General features: G+C 37.8%; 1 protein-coding gene across 3 annotated transcripts in view; it reads left to right on the plus strand.

The window, feature by feature from the left end:
* The window catches only part of RNF2 (ring finger protein 2), a 56349-nt gene that overhangs the window by 853 nt on the left and 39172 nt on the right, over window positions 1-16324 (plus strand). The window contains exon 1 of one of the 3 annotated variants that reach the window (XM_081216201.1): window positions 166-240. The exons of 1 other annotated variant lie outside the window; for it this stretch is intronic. The gene's annotated coding sequence lies outside the window, so the exon portion shown is untranslated. Of the gene's footprint in view, window positions 1-165; window positions 241-12298; window positions 12362-16324 lie in introns of those variants that run through there. One more of the 3 variants, XM_081216202.1, reaches the window with a different exon arrangement.

Below are 16324 nucleotides of genomic sequence, written 5' to 3' on the forward strand. Positions count from 1 at the left end.
CCTGGACTGCTGCTGGCTTGCTCGGGAGTATCTGTTGCTGCTTTCTAAAACCGCGAGGTTGCCCCGGAGGAGTCGTGGGGGGAGGGGGTGTCTTGGTTTGTTTCTGATGGAAGCTTCGCGTTTTGAACCCAGTCGTGTACGCTGAGGTCTTTGGTACCGAGTGTCGCCGGGGAGCCCTCGTCCTGGTTGTCAGAATCATTTCCCTCCTACAGACGTTGCCTCCCTGCTCCCAGAGATACTGTGAGTAAAAATTGGTCTCTAAAACTTTGAGGTTCATTCCGATTATTTGGCCCCTAAGACCTATAGGCTTATCTCCTTGAATCTTTTTTGGGTATCTATTGCCTGGCTGTCAGAAGTTTTAGAGAATGTGTACCTTTTACGTGGTAAAATGGTTTGAAAATGTCAGGTTTCTCGAAGGTGTGTAAAAATACTTGTTTGCTGTGAAAAGGGTAGCTTTGCATTCGGTATTGTAGTAATATGGTTTACTTCTTTTAAAAAGTGAAAAAAAATTGAGACATGGCTTCATTGTTTTAGACTGAGAATTATGTTGAAAACTAATGTATGTGTGATTTGCATCACACAGTCTACTTTTGGTAGTTCCAAGATGATCAGCTGGAATACTTAGTGTAATTGGCAGATAATCTACTTTTCTCACTTGCATTAGAGTGTAGTTGTTCAATATTTTAATAACTTAGATTGGTGTTAGAGCTTGGTTTTAAAGTGAGTGTTTCATCCTTTGATTTATAAAGCATTTAAATGGCAGCAGTATGCCTCTTGGTTATTCCTTTTTCCCCCTAAAATTTCTACTTGTCACAATCAACAGGTATCTTTTAAAATCTTGTTTGTACATTTAACGTGATTTTTAGGAAAATAATGGGTATTTATATAAGACTCCATTTTCCAAAGCTAACACAGCAAATATGGCCCCTTACTTTTTCTAAGGATTGGAGATAATTTCCTTCAGGTACCGTTGTGGAATACACATTTGAGGTAAATTATAGTAGTTGTGAGAGTGAAATGGAGAATTTGTGAAGGAAAACTGCCTGAGTAGGCTAGTCCGCTTGAGTATTAGAAAAATATGCTGATGGTCCTCAAATGTGCTGCATAGAAAGATTTTAAATTAGAACCATTAACATAACGTAGACAATGCAGACATTCAACAGTCTGCGAATTTTGAGTTTTTTCCTCTGCCTGTGTGGAACACTCAGACTGCTACCTCCCAGGTTTGTGTGGATAGAAATACGGAGCAGGTCAGCAAACATCTTTGGAATTTCATTTGTCTATTACTGACCTTCAGCATGTGGTGTCAGGTCTGTCTCTTTAATTTGATTTATTCGTGATTTGTGTTTATATTATGCAGTCTTTGGAGTAAAGGTGATATATGTCTAATGAATAATATATAACCAGATGTTTCAGTGACAGTTTCATTTCTATACATTAGCACAGAAGCATAATTCCTTCTAGCAAGAAAAGTGAGTTAACATTAAAATGCACTTTATTAAAATTACGGCAGCATTTCTGGTGTGACTTAAAGCACCTCACACCTTTGTATCGACTCATTTGTTAAATCTGGGGAAACTAGACAGTGTATCACAGTTTGCAGTTTTTAAAAAGGGAAAAATACTGTGAGATTATGTACAGTCAGACGGCGTACAGATCTACACTTGATTTTTAATTAATGTTTGTTACGCATGGTGTGGAAGACAGACATTGTCGTCAGACATTAGTTATTAAATTTCCTGATGTTTTTAATTTCTTTGGAATCTTTCAAGATATCAATGTTATTATAGTAACTTATTGAATGTTTATTTGCATTTAAGTGAGTAGATCCCCATATAATTTGGGTACAGAGGTACAGTAAAATTTACCCTGTCCATTCTCTGTAGATCCAGATATCCTGTCTATTCCCCCCGCCACTCCCCCCAAGACTTTCACTTTTTCTACCTAATGTGTCAGACGGGTCCTCTGGTGACTCTTGTAAGGTGTATAGTTTGGTTGATTTTACATGGATATACTGACCGTGGTAATGGGACTTCTGGCAGTTAAGTAGCAACTGGTGTTAGTATGTCCATGGGCAGGAGCTAGGTGATGAGTCCCCGAATTATGCTAAGGGAGTACGTGGCCCACTCTCCACTTTTATGCTTTGTGGAGGAACCCCAGTGGAACTGGCATGGACTTTAAACTTCAAAATTTTTTTCACTTCTCTTTTGTCTTATGGATGTTAGGCAGCCGAAGTGGACTAATATGTCTGGGGCTAGTGATACCTTTTCTTGGATGCTCAGGAACTATATACATACGTTACTAAGAATTCTGAGAAAGATTCTCATTGCTTGACTTTTCCTTCTCTCTACGTATCTGCCATTTTGTCATAATTTAAAAAAATCAATTTATTAAGTACAATAATGAAAAATTATCAGTATTATTATTATTTTGCGGTACGCGGGCCTCTCACTGTTGTGGCCTCTCCCGTTGCGGAGCTCAGGCTCCGGACGCGCAGGCTCAGCGGCCACTGCTCATGGGCCCAGCCGCTCCGTGGCATATGGGATCTTCCCGGACCGGGGCACGAACCCATGTCCCCTGCATCGGCAGGCAGACTCCCAACCACTGCGCCACCAGGGAAGCCTGAAAAATTATTTTTGAAATTAACCTCAGATTAAATTGTCTAATGAGGGCAATTTATTAAATGAAGTAACAAACCGTAACATTTGAACAAAGCATTTTGGTCATTTGTTTTCAACAGTTGCGTTGATTTGGGGCTCTCCTGCAAGAGGGATTTCTTTTTGTTCCTATGCTGTAGCGTGTAGTTGTAGTTTATGAAGAAGTTAGATTCTAACGTCAGTGCGTAAAATGAAAAACACATGTAAGAAATTATGCTTGAAAATCCCTTAGGATAGGAAAACATACCAGTAAGTTCAGTTCATCTTTAGTGTTGGAATAGATTGTTGTTTCTTTTGTTGAACACTAGATGAAGTAGTCAGCCTGTAGTATGGGCTGTGTTGAACGCAGCAAAAAAAAAAAAAAAAGTCTTTAAATGTAAGAATCACATTCAGCGTGGCATCATGCTCATACCAGGAGAGACTTGTGGGAACTGAGACCACTGAGGAACAGCAGACCAGCTCCACTATCTCACATTTTCTCTAGGATACATGTGCTCTAGTGAGAGGACGTGGGGTGGGGGGGTGCTTGGAATAGTCTGAACTGTTTAAATGTTTCTTGTTTCCTCTCTTTTTTTTCCTTTGCAAGCTGAATAGTTTAAATCACAAAAGTTAAATGATTTTTTAATTGCAATTTAATAGACACAAATTTAAAGTGTTTGGTGTTTTTTTTTCTAAAATATATTTTACCTATAACTCCAATGTTCCTTTGCTTTTCCCTTCAGTAAAGAAGCAAGGTATCTCAGAGGAGAGCAGCTAGAATCACTGTGATTAACAATGTGTTAGTGTCCAACAGAGAAAACAAACTTCAATAGGAATTTGAACAGAGGGGATTTAATATAGGGAGGTGGTTAGACGAGTGTTAAGAGCGAAAAGAGAACGTTACTCAGAGAAGAGGTTCTACTGGCCTGGTTCTGAACTTTTGAGGTCAGCCTTGTTGAGCTGCTGATTAGTTCTGGGGGATACTGAAAGAAGCTGGAGGCTGGAACCAATTGCTGCTGCCAGTAACTGGAAGGAAGTCCCCTCACCCCTCTTCCTGCTTTCCCATCTCCATTCATTACCTCCATTGGCAAAGCCTAACAGGGAGTCCCCTGGCAGAAGAGTTGGTGAAATACAGTTGCACAGTCTCAGCCTAAGCACCACAGAGCAGTCTAGAGTGGTGGTTTTGGAGTTGAGAGACAGGGAGTAAATTACCTGCACAAGTAGTATAGATTAAAATAATTTAAATAGGGAAACCTGTCCTTACCTTGCCTGTTCAAAAAACATTTATTGATTATCTTCTGTGTGCCAGACCTTCTGCTAGGGATTAGGGATAGAAAAATGAAGCGAATAGGGTCTCTTATTCAATTGAATAAGCAGAGATGACAAACTACCATGCAGTGTGTTAAATGCAGTAACAGATAAGTGATATGCTTTGGGAACCTAAAGGACATAGCTACCTACTTGCCTCTTCTCTTCCCAGCTAAACCTAATGACTACTGTTTTTATTTGGTATCTTGATCAAATCCAACTTCATTCTGTTTGACTGGTGTCCTATGAAAGCTGTTTCTCTGAGATGCCTCAGATTTATCATGCAGTTATTGTCATTAGCTAAGCATATCTCTGTGCTTTATTTTTCTAGATTATAAAGACCATCATTTTCTCTGCACTTACAGCCTAGCCTAGTACTTCACGCACAGAAGATGTTTGAGGAATATTTATTTTTGCAGTGGATAATGGGAATTAAAGTATTGCTCATTACCTTTGTAGACATTGTTTCCTCCTTCCAAGGTCATTAGAAAATAGTTTGGCTAGAGTGTTATGATTTTATAGATAGGAGAATTGAAAGATTTAAATAATTGGTTAATGTGAACTATATAGTACAAGTAACTGATCTACAAATAGGACTTTGGATTTCTGATGTGTTATATTCCAGATCCAGCAGTTTTGGCAGGAATTTTGTTTGATGGCTAAATAAAATCCTCTTCTACTTCTCATTTTAGAGCCTAATGTTCTAAAATCTCAAATTATTTTGGGGTGGGGGGAGGAAGAAAAGAAGCCCCTCATTTTATTTCTTAAAAATAAAAACATCATGCAGTTTCTGTTTACATTGTTCTTTTTAGTTGTCTACTGTTTTCTTTTTTCTACTCACTGTGTTGATTATACTACCTCTATTAGCTATTGTAAAATGTGCAAATCTGCATACTTCATTTCGACTTCTTTTTTAGAAGAGTGTTCTGCGTGTTTCCCCCACCATACACAGACTATGTAGATTTAACTTAAAACCAACTGATTTTTCACTTATAAAAAGATGTATGCCTCCATGCCAGTAATTGCATTAAATCCTCACTATTTACACTATTTACTGTATAGAGTCTAATTCAGTCTGGGATGGCTGTCTGTATAGAGTCTAATTCAGTCTGGGACGGCTGTCTTGGAATCCAGCCAAATGTTTTGTAGACGGCTTTCCTGTATTACAGAAGGGGTAGTGTTGTGTGTAGTAGAAGGAGCTTCAGAATTGAAGGCAGGAGACTTGGTTTCTAGGTCTGGTTCCACTACTAGCAAGTTTCTTGGCCTTTCTGTTTTCTTTTCTAAAATAATAATAATAAAAAAAATAGCACTCTCGTTGACCTTCCAGGTTATTTGTAAAGGTTTAAGATTGAGGTAATGTAAAGAGCGTTATAAATATAAGAGGGTGTATTTGAAGAAAGAGAGAGGGACAGATTGATCTGTGGCATGGATCTTGAGAGAGAGAAAGAGATTTATCTGTGACATAGTTGTGTGTCTACTTTCAAGTTTTTGAGTCTCCATATTTAAAAGAAGATTTTTAGGGTGAAATGGAGTGTGGGAGGAGTTGTGGATGTCCTATAACCCTACTTTTCCTAAGTCTGGTCAATAGTGTAGTATTCCCAATCTCCTTAAATAATTGTCTGTTAAGGTTGATGTGCTTCATTAATTTCCTTTCACCAGGGCTAAATATCTTATGTCATGAGACAATACCCCAAATTTATACACTTAGGCACAGAACTACCACTTTGCAGATTGTTTAAATGACAAGGGCCTAAGGGAGTAGAAGAAATAGATGCTGTTACTATTTTGACTGGATATTAACTATTTTGGTTTTGTTTTATTTATGTTGTTTTATAATACCAATTACAGAAAATCTCTGTGCTTTTTTTTATTTTTTATTTTTTTGGTTACGTCAGGTCTTAGTTGTGGCATGTGAACCCTTAGTTGCTGCATGCATGTGGGATCTACTTCTCTGACCAGGGATCACACCTGGGCCCCCTGCATTGGGAGCTTGGAGTCTTAACCACTGCACCACCAGGGAAGTCCCTCTCTGTGCTTTTTAAAAGACCCTTAGCAAGATTAGAAATTATACCTGTTGTTTAGTTTTTTTTTATTAACACCTTTATTGGAGTACAATTGTTTTACAATGGTGTGTTAGTTTCTGCTGTATAACAAAGTGAATCAGCTATACATACACATATATCCTCATATCTCCTCCCTCTTGTGCTTCCCTCCCACCTTCCCTATCCCCCCCTCCAGGTGGACACAAAGCACGGAGCTGATCTCCCTGTGCTGTGTGGGTGTGTCCCACTAGCTATCTATTTTACCTTTGTAGTGTGTAAATGTCCATGCCACTCTCTCACTTCGTCCCAGCTTACTCTTCCCTTCCGCGTGTCCTCAAGTCCATTCTCTAGGTCAGCGTCTTTATTGCTGTCTTGCCCCTACGTTCTTCAGAACCATTTTTTTTTAAGATTCCATATATATGTGTTAGCATATGGTATTTGTTTTTCTCTTTCTGACCTCACTCTGAATGAGTCTCTAGGTCCATCCACCTCACTTCAAATAACTCAATTTCGTTTCTTTTTATGTTGTTTAGTTCTAATGAATTTAATTTCATATCCTTGATCTTAAAAGTTTTTTTTGTTTCTTTGTGGGTAAATATGAAGAATTTTTTTTGAATTTGACTTTATTTTTTTATACAGCAGGCTCTTATTAGTTATCCATTTTATAGATATTAATGTATATATGTCAATCCCAATCTCCCAGTTCATCATACCACCACCACCACCATCACGCCCCGCCACTTTCCCCACTTGGTGTCCATACATTTGTTCTCTACATCTGTGCCTCCATTTCTGCCCTGCAAACCGGTTCATCTGTACCATTTTTCTAGGTTCCACGTATATGCGTTAATATACAATATTTGTTTTTCTCTTTCTGACTTACTTCACTGTGTACGACAGTCTCTAGATCCATCCATGTCTCCACAAATGACCCAATTTCATTCCTTTTTATGGCTGAGTAATATTCCATTGTATATACATACCACATCTTCTTTATCCGTTCGCCTGTTGACAGACATTTAGGTTGCTTCCGTGACCTGGCTATTGTAAATAGTGCTGCAATGAACATTGGGGTACATGTGTCTTTTTGAATTATGGTTTTCTCTGGGTATATGCCCAGTAGTGGGATTGCTGGGTCCTATGGTAATTTTATTTTTAGTTTTTTAAGGAAGCTCCATACTGTTCTTCATAGTGGCTATATTAATTTACATTCCCACCAACAGTGCAAGAGGGTTCCCTTTTCTCCACACCCTCTTCAGCATTTGTTGTTTGTAGATTTTCTGATGATGCCCATTCTAACTGCTGTGAGGTGATATTTCATTGTAGTTTTGATTTGCATTTCTCTAACAATTAGTGATGAGCAGCTTTTCATGTGCTTCTTGGCCATCTGTATTTCTTCTTTGGAGAAATGTCTACTTAGGTCTTCTGTCCATTTTCTGATTTTTTTTTTTTTTTTGGTGCGGTACGTGGGTCTCTCACTGTTGTGGCCTCTCCCATTGCGGAGCACAGCCTCCGGATGCGCAGGCTCAGCGGCCATGGCTCACGGGCCCAGCAGCTCCGCGGCATGTGGGATCCTCCCGGACCGGGACACGAACCCGTGTCCCCTGCATCGGCAGGTAGACTCTCAACCACTGCGCCACCAGGGAAGCCCCAGGTTGTTTGTTTTTTAATATTGAGCTGCATGAGCTGTTTATATATTTTGGAGATTAATCCTTTGTCCGTTGATTTGTTTGTGAATATTTTCTCCCATTTTGAGGGTTGTCTTTTCATCTTGTTTGTAGTTTCCTTTGCTTTACAAAAGCTTTTAAGTTTCATTAGGTCCCATTTGTTTATTTTGTTTATAATTGCATTACTCTAGGAGGTGGATGAAAAAAGATCTTGCTGTGATTTATGTCAAAGAGTGTTCTTCCTATGTTTTCCTCTAAGAGTTTTATAGTGTCCAGTCTTAAATTTAGGTCTATAATCCATTTTGAGGGTGTTTTTTTTGTGTATGGTGTTAGGGAGTGTTCTAATTTCATTCTTTTACATGTAGCTGTCCAGTTTTCCCAGCACCACTTACTGAAGAGGCTATCTTTTCTCCATTGTATATATCCTTGCCTCCTTTGTCATAGATTAGTTGACCACAGGTGCGTGGGTGTATCTCTGGGCTTTCTATCCTGTTCGATTGAGCTATATTTCTGTTTTTGTGCCAGTACCATACTGTCTTGATTACTGTAGCTTTGTAGTATAGTCTGAAGTCAGGGAGTCTGATTCCTCCAGCTCCGTTTTTTCCCTCAAGACTGCTTTGACTATTCGGGGTCTTTTGTGTCTCCATACAAATTTTAAGATTTTTTGTTCTAGTTCTGTAAAAAATGCCATTGGTAATTTGATAGGGATTGCATTGAATCTGTAGATTGCTTTGGGTAGTATAGTCATTTTCACAATATTGATTCTTCCAATCCAAGAACATGGTATATCTCTCTGTTTGTATCATCTTTAATTTCTTTCATCATTGTCTTACAGTTTTCTGCATACAGGTCTTTTGTCTCCCTAGGTAGGTTTATTCCTAAGTATTTTATTCTTTTTGTTGCAGTGGTAAATGGGAGTGTTTCCTTAATTTCTCTTTCAGATTTTTCATCATTAGTGTATAGGAATGCAAGAGACTTGTGTGCATTACTTTTGTATCCTGTAACTTTACCAAATTCATTGATTAGCTCTGGTAGTTTTTTGGTGGCATCTTTAGGATTCTCTATGTGTAGTATCATGTCATGTGCAAACAGTGACAGTTCTACTTTATCTTTTCCAATTTGTATTCCTTTTATTTCTTTTTCTTCTCTGATTGCCATGGCTAGGACTTCCAAAACTATGTTGAATAATAGTGGAGAGAGTGGACATCCTTGTCTTTTTCCTGATCTTCGAGGAAATGCTTTCAGTTTTTCACCATTGAGAATGATGTTTGCTGTGGGTTTGTTGTATATGGCGTTTATTATGTTGAAGTAGGTTCTCTCTATGCCCACTTTCTGGAGAGTTATCATAGATGGGTGTTGAATTTTGACAAAAGCTTTTTCTGCATCTATTGAGATGATCATATGTTTTTTATTCTTCAGCTTGTTTATATGGTGTATTACATTGATTTGCGTATATTGAGGATTCCTTGCATCCCTGGGATAAATCCCACTTGATCATGGTGTATGATCCTTTTAATGTGTTGTTGGATTTTGTTTGCTAGTATTTTGTTAAGGATTTTTGCATGTATATTCATGAGTGATATTGGTCTGTAATTTCCTTTTTTTGTAGTGTCTTTGTCTGGTTTTGGTATCAGGGTGATGGTGGCCTCATAGAATGAGTTTGGGAGTGTCCTCTGCAACTTTTTGGAGGAGTTTGAGAAGGATGGGTGTTAGCTCTTCTCTAAATGTTTGATAGAATTCACCTGTGAAGCCATCTGGTCCTGGATTTTGTTTGTTGGAAAATTTTTTTTTTTTTTTTTTTTTTTGCAGTATGCGGGCCTCTCACTGTTGTGGCCTCTCCCGTTGTGGAACACAGGCTCTGGACTTGCGGTCTCAGCGGCCTTGGCTCACGGGCCCAGCCGCTCCGTGGCATGTGGGATCTTCCCGGACCAGGGCACGAACCCGTGTCCCCTGCATTGGCAGGCGGACTCTCAACCACAGCGCCACCAGGGAAGCCCTGTTGGAACATTTTTAATCACAGTTTCAATTCCATTACTTGTGATTGGTCTGTTCATATTTTCCATTTCTTCCTGGTTGTCCATTTTATTGGCATAGAGTTGCTTGTAGTAGTCTCTTAGGATGCTTTGTATTTCTGCAGTGTCTGTTGTAACTTCTCCTTTTTCATTTTTAATTTTATTGATTTGAGTTCTCTCCCTCTTTTTCTTGATGAGTCTGGCAGTGGTTTATCAATTTTGTTTATCTTCTCAAAGAAGCAGCTTTTAGTTTTACTGATCTTTGGTATTGTTTTCTTTGTTTCTATTTCATTTATTTCTGCTCTCATCTTTATGATTTGTTTTCTTCTAACTTTGGGTTTTGTTTGTTCTTCTTTCTCTAGTTCCATTAGGTGTAAGGGTAGGTTGTTTATTTGAGATTTTTTTTGTTTCTTGTGGTAGGCTTGTATAGCTATAAACTTCCCTCTTAGAACTGCTTTTGCTGCATCCCATATGTTTTGGATCGTCGTGTTTTCATTGTCATTTGCCTGTAGGTATTTTTTTATTTCCTCTTTGATTTCTTCAGTGATCTCTTGGTTATTTAGTAACGTATTCTTTAGCCTCCATGTGTTTGTGTTTTTTACGTTTTTTTCCATGCAGTTGATTTCTAATCTCATAGTGTTGTGGTCAGGAAAGATGCTTGATACAATTTCAGTGTTCTTAAATTTACTGAGGCTTGATTTGTGACCCAAGATGTGATCTATCCTGGAGAATGTTCCGTGCGCACTTGAGAAGAAAGTGTAATCTGCTGTTTTTGGATGGAATATCCTATAAATATTAATTAAATCTATCTGGTCTATTGTGTCATTTAAAGCTTCTGTTTCCATATTTATTTTCATTTTGGATGATCTGTCCATTGCTATAAGTGAGGTGTTAAAGTCCCCCACTATTATTTTGTTACTGTCGATTTCCTCTTTCATATCTGTTAGCAGTTGCCTTATGTATTGAGGTGCTCCTATGTTTGGTGCATATATATTTATAATTGTTATGTCTTTTTCTTGGATTGATCCCTTGGTTATTATGTAGTGTCCTTCCTTGTCTCTTGTAACATTCTTTATTTTAAAGTCTATTTTATCTGATATGAGTATTGCTACTCCAGCTTTCTTTTGATTTCCATTTGCATGGAATATCTTTTTCCATCTGCTCACTTTCAGTCCTTGTGTGTCCCTAAGTCTGAAGTGGGTCTCTTGTAGACAGCATATATATGGGTCTTGTTTTTGTATCCATTCAGCAAGCCTGTGTCTTTTGGTTGGAGCATTTAATCCATTCACATTTAAGGTGATTATTGATATGTATGTTTCTATGACCATTTTTAAAATTGTTTTGGGTTTGTTTTTGTAGATCTTTTTTTTCTCTTGTGTTTCCTACTTAGAGAAGTTCCTTTTAGCATTTGTTGTAGAGCTGGTTTGGTGGTGCTGAATTCTCTTAGCTTTTGCTTGTCTGTAAAGCTTTTGCTTTCTCCATCAAATCTGAATGAGATCCTTGCTGGGTATAGTAATCTTGGTTGTAGGTTCTTCCCTTTCATCACTTTAAATATGTCATGCCACTCCCTTCTGGCTTGTAGAGTTTCTGCTGAGAAATCAGCTGTTAACATTATGGGAGTTCTCTTGTATGTTATTTGTTGTTTTCCCTTATTGCTTTCAGTAATTTATCTTTGTCTTTAATTTTTGCCAATTTGATTATTATGTGTCTCGGCATGTTTCTCTTTGGGTTTATCCTGCTTGGGACTCTCTGTGCTTTTTGGACTTGGGTGGCTATTTCCTTTCCAATATTAGGGAATTTTTCAACTATAATCTTTTCAAATATTTTCTCGGGTTCTTTCTCTTTTCCTTCTGGGACCCCTATAATGAGAATGTTGTTGTGTTTAATGTTGTTCCAGAGGTCTCTTAGGCTGTCTTCATTTCTTTTCATTGTTTTTTCTTTATTCTGTTCCATGGCAGTGAATTCCACCAGTCTGTCATCCAGGTCACTTATCTGTTCTTCTTCCTCAGTTATTCTGGTATTGATTCCTTCTAGTGTTTATTTCATTTCCATTATTGTATGTTTGTTCTTTGATTTTTCTCACTGTTTGTTCTTTCATTCTTCTAGGTCTTTGTTAAACATTTCTTGCGTCTTCTCTGTCTTTGCCTCCATTACTTTTCTGAAGTCTTTGATCATCTTCACTATCATTATTCTGAATTCTTTTCCTGGAAGGTTGCCTATTTCCATTTAATTTAGTTGGTTTTCTGGGATTTTATCTTGTACATAGCCCTCTGCCTTTTCATCTTGCTTGTGTTTCTGTGAATGTGGTTTTTGTTCCACAGGCTGCAGGGTTGTAGTTCTTCTTGCTTTTGCTGGCTGCTCTCTGGTGGCTGAGGGTATCTAAGAGGCTTTTGCGAGCTTCCTGATGGGAGGGACTGGTGGTGGGTAGAGCTGTTTTTTGCTCTGGTGGGCAGAGGTCAGTAAAACTTTAATCCTCTTGTTTGCTGATTGGTGGGGCTTGGTTCACTCCCTTTGGTTGTTTGGCCTGAGGCGACTCAACACTGGAGCTTACCCGGCTCTTTGGTGGGTCTAATGGTGGACTCTGGGAGGGCTCACACCACGGAGTACTTCCCAGAACTTCTGCTGCCAGTGACCTTGTTCTCACGGTGAGACACAGCCGCCCCCCACCTCTGCAGGAGACCCTCCAACACTAGCAGGTAGGTCTGGCTCATCTCCCCTGGGGTCACTGCTCCTTCCCCTGGGTCCTGATACGCACACTACTTTGTGTGTGCCCTCCACGAGTGGAGTCTCTGTTTCCCCCAGTCCTGTCAATGTCCTGCTATCCAATCCTGCTAGCCTTCGAATCTGATTCTCTAGGAGTTCCTTCTCCCGTTGCCGGACCCCCAGGTTGGGGAGCCTGATGTGGGGCTCAGAACCTTCACTCCAATGGGTGGACTTCTGTGGTGTAAGTGTTCTCCAGTTTGTGAGTCACCCACCCAGCAGTTATGGGATTTGATTTTATTGTGATTGCACCCCTCCTACCATGTCATTGTGGCTTCTCCTTTGTCTTTGGATGTGGGGTATGTTTTTTGGTGAGTTCCAGTGTCTTCCTGTCAATGATTGTTCAGTTAGTTGTGATTCCGGTGCTCTTGCAGTGAGAGCATGTCCTTCTACTCTGCTATCTTTAGTGTCGATCGTAAAATTTTTAACTAACATATTTGTGAAGAAAACATGCCTCATAGAATTAGTGGAAAGATGCTTTTTTATTTTTGTGAGGTACTGTTCTCTAGGAATGTTTCCTCTTGTGATTGTAAAGTAATGGAAGCATGTTAAAGCCTCTCAGATATTGATAGTTGAATTTTGTCTAAAATATTAAGACTAAATTTCTCCATTCTTAATGTTATTATGATTGGTTACATTTGTATTCAGATGTGGGTCTCATTTACCAGTTTGAGTTAACTAGTCATAATTTATCAGTTTAGTGTCCTGAAATATTTTTTTTTTCCTGAGAAGTCTATAACTTTTGAAAATTTAGTGTTACAGTTTTGTATAATTCAAATAACATGATTGTTAATTCTAATTTATTTTATTCTGAAATCTTTGAGTCAAGGATACTGGAATAATTGATTTAGGAGAATTAAGACAGTACAGTTGTGCCAGTGAGAAAAAAAGTTTCACAGAGTCAAGAAGCTGTCATTCACTTCTTAAATGGATTGATTTTAGTTTTAATCCCTATGTGCAAAATAGTGCTTAGTCCTTTCAAAAGTAATTAAGAGCTAAGAATGGGAAAAAATCCATGAATTAAGTTGTCTTTTTAATGAAATACAATAACTTTCAGTTGTCACTTTATTAATTAAAATTTTTTTACTAGAAAATTTAAGAAATGGAGAAAATCATACTTTCAATACTCAGTTTTAATTACTCTTAAATTTTGATGTATTTCCCTTTGGAAACAAATTTTAGCCTTTGGCTTTTGTTTTGTTTGAAACATAGTTTTAACTATCTTTTGTATATAGACCTAAATTTATGTTTATTTTAAAATCTGACTTTAGATATCACTAACATTTTCTATGCCATAACCATTTTGGTAACATTTTTGATGATTGCATAATATTTCAGGTAGATATACCATAGTGTAATTATACACTTCCTTGTGGTTGGATCCTAAGGCTCCTTTTAGCTTTATGTCGATGGTAGGGAAGTACAACGTTCATTGTGGCAACCAGATGGAAGTAATTAACAAGTAGTAAGTACCTGTTGTCTCCATAAGTTTATCTTTGCAAGAATAAACCTGTTTTTTTCTTAATTGAAGTGTAGTTGATATACAATATTGTGTTAATTTTTGTTGTACAGCAAAATGATTCAGTTATATGTATACATACGTTCTTTTTTATATTCTTTTCCATTATGGTTTATCACAGGATATTGAATACAGTTAGTAGCACCTTGTTATTTATCCATTCTATATATACGAGTTTCCATCTGCTAACCCCAACTCCCAATCCTTCCCTTCCTCACTCCCCTCCCCCTTGGCAACCACAAGTCTGTTCTCTACTTCTGTGAGTCTGTTTCTGTTTGATAGCTAGGTTCAGTTGTGTCACATTTTAGATTCCACATTTAAGTGATATCATATGGTGTTTGTCTTTTTGACTTTACTTCGTATGATAGTCTCTAGGTCTATCCATGTTGCTGCAAATGGCATTATTTCATCCTTTTTTTTATCTCTGAGTAGTACTCCACTGTATATATATACCACATCTTCTTTATCCATTTATCTGTTATAGACACTTAGCTTGCTTCCATGTTTTGGCTATTGTAAATAATGCTGCTGTGAACATTGGGGTGCATGTATCTTTTCGAATTATAGTTTTGTCTGGATATGTGCCCAGGAGTGGGATTGCTGGATCATATGGCAACTCTATATTTTTAGTTTTTTTGAGGAACCTCCATACTGTTCTCCATAGTGGCTGTACCAGCTTATATTCCCACCAACAGTGTGTAGGAGGGTTCCTTTTTCTCCATATCCTCTCCAGCATTTGTTATTTGTAGACTTTATGATGGCCATTCTGACTGGTGTGAGGTAGTGTCTCACTGTAGTTTTGATTTGCATTTCTCTAATAGTTAGCCATGTTGAGCATCTTTTCGGGTGCCTGTTGGCCATCTGTATGTCTTTGGAGAAATGTGTCTTTAGGTCTTCTGCCCATTTTTCGATTGAGTTGTTTGTTTTTTTGTTGTTGAGTTGTGTGAGCTGTTTCTAAATTTTGGAAATTAATCCCTTGTCAGTCACATCATTTGCAAATATTTTCTTCCATTCCATAGGTTGTCTTTTAGTTTTGTTTATGGTTTCTTTTCCTGTACAAGAATTTGTAAGTTTGATTGGGTCCCATTCGTTTATTTTTGCTTAAAATAAACCTATCTTTGATGGCAGCGGCTTGTTGTGCAGTACAGCTGAAGAAAACTTGAGAAGCAGTTAGAGAAGGTAGCCTCCATTTCCCTGTTTAAGATTTGGAATTCTTTTTTAGACAGTGTGTAGCAAGTGTTTTTGGCCTTTAGTCCAAGGATCTCTTAAGGATCCATGAGTAGTCTGGAATTTTGCTTGTGTGTTCTTTTGTACTTTTTATTTTTGTATTCTGCACCCCACCCCCCGGAGATGAGAGTTCCTAGCTTTCATCAGATTCTCAAGGGGCATATAGACTCAGAAAAGTTAAGGGACATGGACTTATAGGATTTTGTTTAAAAAGTGGAGGTAGAGGGAAAACTATATTTAAAAAGTGCCTGAAAACAGTAAGACAGTGTGTTGTATCAAATTACTGTTAGTTTTCCTTTCCGTTTATTGTTCAATAATATAGAATCAGTTTTCCTTAGGAGAGAAAGGGTTTTGCTGCTTTTGCTACTTAAATTCTTCTTTACTGTAGTATTATTATGGTTTTCTTTTTTTAACATTGGTTATTTGAAGAACTCACATTAAGATTTTCAAAGTCTAATTGCTAATAAGTAACTTTGCCCTTATAGACATATACATATGTCTATATATTTTAAATATATACATATTTAAATCTTTTTAAATTGCTAACCAGGAACTCTGCCATAATGGACATTAAAAATATATCACCTAAAACATGCTCATTTTACAGATAAAGAGAATAAGAGGTATATATCGACTTGCTCAGTCATGTTGATTTCTAGTATATATGAGCTATGCCAGATTTTTGCCGCTTTGATGAATCTAGAGGTTATGCTAACCTTTATATTTATTAGAGCTATAAGACATCTTTCTATCCTTAAAGTTTCTGGTTTCTTTTTTCTTCATCTAAGACCCTGGCCTTTGAAACTGCAGGAGCTGCTTTTTGCCAGTTTTAAACTTTTTTTGATGCAAGTTGCAGAAACCAGGAGATAGGGGCAGAAGAGAAATCAGTTTACCTTTTGAAATTGTATCAAGAACCCAAAATGAGAATTGAGGTCTCCTGAATCCCAGTCTGGCTGCTACTGTTTTCCATAACAGTTGCTTTTCTGCGAAAGAAAATCTACCCTAAGTAAAGGGACACCAGAAACACCTTCTTTACTTTTCCAATCTTATCTGTTGTTTTAAAACTGTTAAAATCTGTGCTTGTTGTATTTTGGTAATAATAGTAATAGGAGTTGAAAAATGGAGGGAAACCCCCTCTACAAACTCCAGCAAC

Source organism: Mesoplodon bidens (assembly GCF_964165515.1).
Source record: "Mesoplodon bidens genome assembly, chromosome: 2".
Lineage (NCBI taxonomy): Eukaryota > Metazoa > Chordata > Mammalia > Artiodactyla > Ziphiidae > Mesoplodon > Mesoplodon bidens.